This window comes from Hemicordylus capensis, chromosome 4, assembly GCF_027244095.1.
Source record: "Hemicordylus capensis ecotype Gifberg chromosome 4, rHemCap1.1.pri, whole genome shotgun sequence".
Classification (NCBI taxonomy): domain Eukaryota; kingdom Metazoa; phylum Chordata; class Lepidosauria; order Squamata; family Cordylidae; genus Hemicordylus; species Hemicordylus capensis.
Genome location: NC_069660.1, coordinates 144,697,741 through 144,706,488, shown reverse-complemented (window position 1 = coordinate 144,706,488; position 8,748 = coordinate 144,697,741). Strand labels below are relative to the sequence as shown.

The 8,748-nt window shown below is 40.5% G+C and overlaps 1 pseudogene; it reads left to right on the top strand.

Annotated features, from left to right (window-relative positions):
- Positions 1 to 225: 225 nt before the first annotated feature.
- Positions 226 to 2,655, top strand: LOC128323164 (proteasome subunit alpha type-3-like; annotated as a pseudogene).
- Positions 2,656 to 8,748: the final 6,093 nt, after the last annotated feature.

Here is an 8,748-nt window from a genome sequence, read left to right as displayed (position 1 = left end):
GGAGATCCAGGGTAATTTAAAAAAGAAGAAGATCAAAGAGCAACAGTAAAAGAAAATTTGTCTAAGTTTAAACGGCCTGAGAACATAATCTGAACCTCCCTGAGAAGAATAGATAGAATGCTACAAATAATAAATACATGTTTACACTTGAATAGTGCACATGATGAAAAATCCAAACACAGAGGAAAGGAAGGTTATTTGTTTTGCTCTTGGGTTTCCTCTGTCATGAGCTCCATTGACACCAAGTATGACTTGTCTTCTTCCACATTTCCTCCTGTGGGCAGAAAGTTTTAAGTGGAATGTGCTATGCATTTTGTAGAGAGTAGCAGAAGAGCAATTCAGATATGGTGTAAAAATGGCATAATCTAGTGTGGCCAACTGAGGCTCTCCATCCCATTGCGGTAGGAGATGATGGGAGTTGTACATAAAGAGCTAGAGAGCCTCAGGTTAGCCACCTTTGGCATAGTCTTCAGAGTAGAAAAACTGGACCTGTCCAAATTCCATGACGAAGGCTTCAATTGATGACTCTTTAATGTTGATTGGCAGAAGCAGGGCTGCTGGATAATGCCTGAGCTTTGGCTGATATAGCAAGCAAAGAGCCTTCTAATATTAGATCTAACTATGATTAAGATTTAAGCGTTAAGGAGGCGGTGGTAAGACCACTATTAAAAAAGCCCTCCCTTGATCCCTCCAACCTGGATAACTATAGACCTGTGTCTAACCTTTCCTTTTTGGGCAAGGTGATAGAACGTGTGGGGGCATCCCAGCTGCAGAGGGTCTTGGATGATACGGATTATCTGGACCCTTTTCAATCTGGCTTCCGCCCCGGGTATGGGACTGAGACTGCCTTGGTCGCTCTAGTGGATGACCTACGCCAGGAACTAGACAGGGGGAGTGCGTCCCTGTTGGTTCTGCTGGACCTCTTGGCGGCATTCGATACCATCGATCATGGTATCCTTCTGGGCTGCCTCTCGAGTATGGGAATCGGAGGCACTGCGTTGCGGTGGTTCCGGCCCTTTCATGGGGGGAGGGTCCAGAAGGTGGTGCTGGGGGACTACTGCTCGGCCCCGTGGCCGTTGGCCTGTTGGGTCACAAAGGGATCGGTCTTGTCCCCCATGCTGTTTAACATCTACATGAAGCTGCTGGAAGAGGTCATCCGGGGACTTGGACTGAGTTGTCAGCAATATGCAGATGACACTCAGCTCTATCTCTCCTTGTCATCTGATCCTAGGGAGGCGGTGGATGTCTTGAATTGGGGGCTGGAGGCCGTGATGGGCTGGATGTGGGCTAATAAACTGAAATTGAATCCGGATAAGACGGAGGTACTGTTGGTCAGTAGGAGAGCCAATTGGGATGAGGAAATTTTACCGGTTCTGGATGGGGTTGCACTCCCCTTGAAGGAGCAAGTATGCAGCTTGGGGGTACTACTGGACCCAGCTCTGCTTTTGGAGGCTCAGGTAGAGGCAGTGGCCAGCGGTGCCTTTGCACGGCTTCGGCTAGTGCGCCAGCTGCGTCCCTTTCTCGAGAAAGCAGATCTGGCCACGGTTACCCACGCCTTAGTCACGTTGCGGCTGGATTACTGTAACGCGCTCTACATGGGGCTGCCCTTGAAGAATATCCGGAAACTGCAGCTAGTGCAAAACGCGGCAGCGAGGGTTTTATCCGGAGCTGCCCGTTGGGAACATATCACCCCCATTTTGAAAGAGCTGCACTGGCTGCCGGTTCGTTTCTGGGTCCAATTCAAGGGGCTGGTTTTGACCTTTAAAGCCCTAAACAGTTTGGGCCTGGGGTATTTGAGGGACCGCCTGCTCCCAAGGGTTGCTGCCCACTTGACAAGGACATCTGAGGGGGCCCTGCTCCGGGTGCCGACAATGAGGGAGGCCCGGCTGTCGTGCACTGGGACAGGGCCTTCTCTGTTGCTGCTCCTAGACTCTGGAATGCTCTCCCAGTGGCCATTCGTTCCTCAGACTCCATCACGGCTTTTAGAAAGCTTTTAAAGACTTGGCTTTTTACCCAGGCTTTTTACATAATCGTTTTTACTGCTGCTTCTGTGTGTTTTTATCTGTTGTCTTGTTTTTTATGCTTGTTTGATATGTTTTTAGCTTGGTGTTTTTATTGCTTGGTGTTTTTATTGTTTTTATTGTATGTTTTAATTTTTGTAAACCGCCTTGGGGTTTTCTTTTAATGAAAGGCGGTATAGAAATGTAAAAATAAATAAATAAATAAATAAATATTCCACTAAAATATCTTGCAGACAGAATGAGTACCTAGAAGTATGTACATGCCTACCCATGAAACAGTGGTGTCCAATCTTTTGGCTGCATGTTTGCATTGGACTGTTCGGATTATGTTGATGCCCAGCTCTACATGACTGAGGAGTTTTACAGGTATATGAGGAGTTACTGGGAATGTGCCATTGGTAAAGCAAGGCAGAAGTTGAAAAGCTCCAGATTAAAGAAATGACTTGCCATGATATCGTTAAAAAAGTTCCAAAATACATCATCTGTGATGAAGTAAAAAATAACGCTTTTGATAATTAAGTTGGGTTGGAGAAATAATCAATGGAAAACATGAAGTTGTCACAAATGACATTAAGAAAGGGGCAATGAAAACAGTAAGGAGTTTTTGAAATGAGAGGATGATGAAAATATGTAACACATTCTTAACTTTCAGACAAGAATGTTTTATTCTGTACTGCAGGTCTTATTAATATATTAGTTGTCATGGCATATGTGCTGGAATAATATGTTGAGTGGGCAACTTCAACTAAAAAAAACTTGACATACCTTTTTGGAGGCCTGTTCCAATAACATATGAGTTTTGATGCTGATTTTTAAAAAGTTAGGGTACAATCCAGACAAAGTTAAGCACATTTCAATCTAATTGATTCAAGAAAGATGATCAGTTCTCTAAAGTTGTGATCAAAATTTTGAGGCCAATGAGGACTTTCCTGCCTGGGCAAGGCAGGGGGTATCCTTCCTTGATTGGTGGTTATAGGCTACCTCCAGCCAAGATGCCTCTGAATACCAGTTACAGGTAGGGATGTGCATGAACCAGTGCGAACCCTGACCAGCTCTAAGGTTCGCTGGCCGGGGGGTAACTTTTAAGGGTGGGGGTGGGTGCACTCCCCCCCCCGACATTTCCTCCACCAGCACATGAGTCCCTAAAAGCCCTTCAGGGTGGCAGCGTACCTCCCTGCCTCCCTGTGCCAACGTTTACCAGATGTACCCAGAAGTAGGAGCCATGACAGCTGCACCCTTAAACCCATCCCCCCACCATCAAACCAGCCCCTGCCAATTCCGTGCACATCCCTGGTTGCAGGGGAGCAATAACAGGCCTTCACCCCTTTTCTGTGGACTTCTCAGAAGCATCTGGTGTGGCACTGTGGGAAATAGGATGATGGACTAAATGGGCCTTGGGCCTGATCCAGCGGGGCTGTTCTTATAGTCACACCTGTAGAACTAATTTAACACAACAGAACTTCTACAGGTGAGGGGGCAAAGGGGCCACAACAACTTTCAATGTTTTAATAGATGGGAGCTTAGGGGGCCCCCAGCTATCTTATTGCCCCCTTAGCTAGTGCTTTAAGAAAGCTAAGGAAGCATGGTTTGTATAAAAAGGGGGCAAGGCTTGCAGATTTCATTAGGGGGCCTCGTTGCTCCCAAAAATTCAAGTACCGCAGGACAAACTGTGCTTAAAATTAGATGTACTCTTAATTTGGAACTCATTTACACATTTTGGATATTATTTGTATGAAAATAGATGTGAAATTATTTCTTTTAAAAGGTGCATCTTGACTTGTTATGAAGATCAGAGTTAGGCATTTGTCTTATAATACTAGGAACTATTCTTCCATTATTTTTCTATCAACTTTCTTTCATTTTTCAACAACCCTTTAAAACGTAACAACCAACCATGACTTAGGTTGAGAGAAATAAAGCTGAAAACACAAAGAGATGTTTTGGCATACTATGGAAATATTATTATCATTATTATCATTATTATTCATTTTAAAGGAGACAAACATTTCTTTCAAGGACAAATAAATGCTAAAATCAATAGGGCAGTAACTCATAAACAAGAGGCCATAAATTGAAGTTTCGGCAGGGATTAGTTTATAAGCACTTGTTTACAGCAAACCTAGTCACCTTCTGATAATCTCAAAGGTCGATAGAAAAAGATTTGTTCTCAACAAAGTGTGTAACATAGGCACTGTACAGGGTTAAAAGTTGTCATTCTCTCTAGTGTCCACATGATGTCACAACAAATTTGGTGCATGAACTGGCTAGAGTTGAGCACTTTGTTCAAGGTTTCTTTGATTTAAATGGAAGAGTCAAGCCAGTGTACCTGTACTCTTGGTAAAGACTGGGCATTTTTATCCCATTATGTATTAGCATAGCAAAGCTAGGAAGATTGCATTCTTAGTGAATTTCCACTGTGTAAGTAGTATTGTGGGATTCTGAAATGAAAGGGTAAGAGAATCCAAAACTATCTATTATATATTTTGAAGAATTTGTTTGTGCAAAATAAAGTTATACTTTCAAATGAACTACAGATACCAAATTTTGCATACACAATCCTGCCGCTGAAATTACCTTAATGCACTATTTTGGTACACTGAAATATGCTCAGTGAATTATTTAAAAGTATTTTTAAAAAGAAAATTTTAATATCATAATTCCAGGTTACCTACAGATAACAATGCTGCAGAAAAAGTTTGATTTTTTCCCCTATCTTTAGAAGAAATTCTGAATATAATCATCATGTTTTAACTGGTATTGTTATCAACAGAGTTTTAACACTCAATAATCAGACCAGTAATTCTGAAAAGACATCATCTCCAGGAAATGCCAAAGATCTTTCTCCAATTCAAATTTACTATCATTCAAACTCACCATTGTGGAAATAACGAAGCTTCACTCTTAGTCTGAATACTTTGAGTTGCTTTTATTGCAAAGAGTAACAGCACATCTTAAGTAAGAAGGACCAGAGAGTTTCCCTTGTTCCCACTTGCAATGTAAGCCAATGGCTAGCCTTAGCCTATAGAACAAATTGGCTCTAAATGGCTCCGATCTACAGAACAGAGCCTGCTTTTATACAGAAAAAGGAGAAGTGGATACATACTTCCATACATGGTTATACATTGGTACAGAGAAATTAATTTTTTTACACATCAGCTAATAAGGTGCACCCAGATACTAGAAAAGTCTCTATTTCTTAATTCCCATTAGCCAAACGAAATGATCTTTACTTTCTGCTGATTTGAGCCTTTTGCTTTCTATTTCCCATTTTCTTTGTGCTTCTGTAAGCATTGTGTGTTTCCCAGCAAGCCATCAGCTTTTTGGGGACTCTCTATGACTGGCAAACATTTTAGGCTCAAAGCATTTTGACAGAGACTTGCATTTTGGGCAGTATACAAATGTGTTAAATAAAAAAATAAAAATAAATAATTTGACATTGGGTCCAGAGCTGTTATTATCTAACCTGCAATTGGCATTGATATTTCAAGTCACCATAATATATATTTGGCTGCCCTGGGCCAAATTGGGAGGGATGGTATAAAAATGCAATAAATAAATAAATGGTAATTATTCAACAAAATTAATAATATTTGCAGTTGAAATCCTACACATTTCAAACTATTATTTTACTTCCCTTTTTCAAGCACATGAATAAAAAATATATGACATATACAGGTGGCACTCAAATAGTGGTTTCACCCATATTAGGTGATCTCAGTGGTAGGAGGTAGGGTTAGTTCTAGTTATTTACAGTTTCCACTGCCCTCAACTAAATTGGTATACCATTTAAATAGCCACTCTCCCGGCTCCTCAACTGGTTTGCGGGGAGATTTAAAGAAGCTGTGTGAAAGGTGTAGGCTGTTCCATTCACTCTCACCTCTTGCACCACTCTTTTAAACCTCTCTACACATCAGCTGAGAAGCGGGGAGAATGGTCATTTAAACTTTACACTTCTGCATGTTTCTTAGCTGATGGGTAGGTAGATTAAATATCCTACCCCACCCCCCGCAACTTCTCAGCTGGCACACGGGGAGGTTTAAAATTTAAATAGCCACTCTCCCCTTGCAGTCTGCTCTATGCACTGTTGCTACAAGAGTGGATTGTTTAGTTAAACCCCATTTGGGGGATTAGGTCATGCGCTTCAATATTGAAGTTTGTGCAAACATTACCTCTACAATATTAGAGGGCCTCCTTGATTTCATTTCTTGAACTTTCCTAGCAGTATAATCTGCACAGAAGCATTGCCTGATCAATAACCTGCTTCACTTAATATTCATTTATAATTTGAGGGAGCCCTACCTCAAAATAAAGCATGGATTTCACCCTTTGTGAATTTCACACTTTCCAAGAAACTTCACAAAGAACAATACTCTGTAACCTCATTTTAAATACAGATTTTTTTTAAAAAAAGAATCATTTACTTCATCTATATCTATATCTATATCTATCTCACAATTGGTGTCACAGCTTCAAGATTTATTGCTTAACCAAAAAGCTTATTACATGACTTCAGCATGATTCCAGGAAAATAAAGTCAAGGATTTTTTTAAAAAAATGCCCCAAGGTGTTGTTTTTTTTTAAGCAAACAAGGTGTTTGTGAGCAGCTCATATGTTTAAAGGCACATCTTAATATGCAGTTTCTGTCATTTATTTCAATACATTTTGTTTTCTGTTTCTTTATATCAGTGCTGATAAGATATAGAGATGTGACATTTCTTTCCTGTATTCATTATAATACTTCCTTTGACGCCAGATCTCTATAAGATCATGATGACAACCCTGAAGCTTGATGAGCCTACTGACCATCCTTTTGTTGCCTGAAGAAAAAGCAGTATATTCTGTAGTGATTGCTTATGTTACTATTGAATCATTGATCCTAGAAGATTGCGACTGTGCAGCAAAGAATGCTATGCTATACAATTCTCTTCTTCATGAGAGAATTGCTGTCCTTGCAAAGTCAATTTTTCCCACTACAAAGTGGAGAAAGGCACTTTATATGTTTGCTTTTTGTAACATCTATATTAGGAGAACCTGCTCTGGACACAAATAGGGCATCAAAGACCATGCACAATATATTCATTTCCATTCAGTTTCATTGTATAGTTTACCCATTAGTCATTACAGAATCCACAACAAAGCAGTTTTCAAACAAAAGCAGAAAGAGAATTGCTTTACAGCAAAATGTGACTGAACTTCGCCATGCCACTGAATGTATTTTGTGGCAACAATATATAGACAAGCAGGCTGAATTAAGAGAAGTCTACACTGGTTAACTGTTTTATGTGGAACCCTGAACATTTTAAGTATTTGCATTTCAGGAGGAGACAAATGTTTGCTTGCAAGAAGCCCAAAGGCACAAGGTGAGGGCATGACCTCTCTCTGGTGTTGCTCCCCTGCAACTGGTATTGAGAGGCATCTTGCATCTGAGACTGGAGGTGGCCACCAGACTAGTAGCCATTGATAGATCTCCATGAATTTGTCTAAATCCTTCTAAAAACCATCCTAGCTGGTGTCCACCACCGCATCCTGTGGCAGAGAATTCCATAGATTAAGTATGCTCTGTGTGAAAAAAGTACTTCCTTTTGTTGGTCCTACATTTTCTGGCCTTCACTTCCATGAGAAGACCCCTGGTTCTAGTGTTGTGAGAGAGGGAAAGAAAATTTATCTCTGTTTACTCTCTCTACTCCATGCATAATTTCATACACTTCTATCACTTTCACTTCTATCACTTTCTGTCTTGCAGTAGTCTCTTCTTTTCCAAAATAAAAAGCCCCAGGTGCTGTAGTCTTGCCTCATAAGGATGGAGCTCCAGGCCCATGATCATCTTGGTTGCCCTCTTTTGTACTTTTTTGGTTCTACAATGTCCTTCTTAAGATGTAGTGACCTGTATGAGTATGCAGTACTCCAAATGTGGCCACACCATATAAAGGCATTATATTAGCATTTTTATTTTCAATCCACTTCCTAATGATTCCTAGCATGGAATTTGCCTTTTTCAAAGCTGCTGTGCACTGAGTCAGCACTTTCAACGAGCTTTCCATCATGGCCCCAAGATCTCTTTCCTGGTCAGTCACAGACAGTTCAGACCCAATCAGTGTATATGTGAAGTACAGATGTGCAAATCGTTTTGAGGTCAAATCAATTCAACTTGAATCTGGTTGATTCAAGTGATTCATCCTTGAAATGAATCTGCCCAGGGGTGGCCAAAATAGAACTTGAATTGAATCTCCCCAGATTTGATTCAAATTGATTCAAGATTTGACTTTCCCTTAGTCATTGCCTTAGTCAGAAATATATCATGTCCCTCTCTGCTTCTCTCTTGGGGCACTCAGGTGATTTTTAAGAATTTTTTTGTTTTGTTTTAAGTGATTTTGTATTTTTATGCCATAGGGAATAATGGGGATTTGAAATGGCCCCATTATTCCCTTTGGCTAGTGCCTAGGTACTCCAGTGTGGGTATGGGGGTAGGGTGATATGGGTGCCAACTACCACCCAAGCCTCAAGGCAGTAGTGCACTCAGGAAATATTTAAGGAATTTTTTATCTATTTTAGATTATCTGGAGTTAACTTGTTCTCATAATGGATCCCTATACAGAAGTAATAAAACATTTGAGAGTCTAAACACATTAAAATCTCTCATGTCTAATTGCTCCTTCATTAGGGACTCATTATAAGAAAAAATAAGTTAATACCAAAGATTCTAAAATACATTTTTAAAAAATCCCTT